General features: G+C 40.3%; 1 non-coding gene across 1 annotated transcript; it reads right to left on the reverse strand.

Annotated features, from left to right (window-relative positions):
- Nucleotides 1–327: 327 nt before the first annotated feature.
- Nucleotides 328–417, reverse strand: TRNAR-UCU. The gene is given in 2 exon segments: nucleotides 328–363; nucleotides 381–417. It is a non-coding gene; the product is annotated as a tRNA-Arg (tRNA).
- Between the last annotated feature and the right edge of the window lie 931 nt (nucleotides 418–1,348).

Genomic DNA, 1,348 nt, shown 5'->3' on the forward strand with positions numbered 1-1,348 from the left:
GGTTTCCTTTTCCCTTTTCTCTCTGCCCCCTTTCAGTCATGATCCATTCTTCCAAGACCAGGGTAAATGCAACGTATGTAAATAGTGACAAGTATAGATACACATACATGTACGGAGGATTCAGAACAGCCAATAGGGGATGATCACTATGGCAGGTTGGAGGCATCCAGATTACCTAAAGAAAACTGACAAAACACAGCCTGACCCAGAGGACAGACTTGCAGCCTATCTTTGAGTTAGTGCTGTGAGGTAGGACTATTGGCACTCTGCCAGCTGCTGCCATTTATTAGAAACAGAGTAGCAAAAGCCATTTGGGATTCTAAAAGCTGACTCTGGTGGGACTCGAACCCACAACCTTTGAATGCCTTTTACCATTTTACTAGAAGTCCAATGCGCTATCCATTGCGCCACAGAGCCAGTAGAGCACCGACCTTTTTTGCTCTTAATTCTTCCTCTCTTTGACTATAGGCATGGTCTACACTCATCACAAAGATGTGTCTTTACACACTTTTAATGAGGTAAGGTATTCCACAAAACTTTCAAAGCCCACTCATACACATCTCATTAAGACTCTCACCAGTCTTGCTACAAGAGAAGCAGCTTGCTTGCTACTAACATTTAGCCAAGCGCGGTCACTCCTTTCCATCACTCTTGGTGGCCCAACATAACCGAGTGTTCTTAGCAAGAGTCCAAGCCTTTATTTCACCTGTCCAACATAACAGTTTTCAGAAGTTCATGTTTTCCACAGCAAGGTAGATGCAAATCAACTTTGTTTTAAGGAATAAAGAAACCTTACCACCTGATATCTATTTTTACCGTCATGTCTTCTATGGCTACATTTCTGAGGCACCGTGCTGCAGGAAAAAATAGCACAATGCTTTCATTAGAAAGGTTCACCCAGACTGTGCTACACTTTGCTGTGAAAGAAAGGTTAGTTTGCTTTTTATTTGTTGTATTTTGTATTAGTTTATTGCCTTTTTATATTTTGAATATTGTGATTTGTTTTCTTTAACTTGTGTTTTATTTGTATACTGCTTTTAACTTCATATTAAAACTTCATAAGACACCACAGCTCTGTCTGTTGTGAGTCAGGCAGAAATTTTTTAAATTTGTTCCCTCCCCCCCACCCTGTCACTGTTATGTTCTTAAATACCACTGTGTTTCTAGTTGCCTGCCTCTTATGTTAATTTGAGCATATGTCTCATTTCCTGTCTGCTTTCAGTGGCCTGTGTGACTAAGCACAAAATTATCATTTTGTGAAATCACTCCCCTTCAACTATTTAAATGTATTGGCCATTCTCCTGTATTCCATTGTACCAGAATACAAAGTTTATCAACCCCTCCCCCT

This window comes from Protopterus annectens, chromosome 2.part2, assembly GCF_019279795.1.
Source record: "Protopterus annectens isolate FY-2018-M chromosome 2.part2, PAN1.0, whole genome shotgun sequence".
NCBI classification, from domain to species: domain Eukaryota; kingdom Metazoa; phylum Chordata; order Ceratodontiformes; family Protopteridae; genus Protopterus; species Protopterus annectens.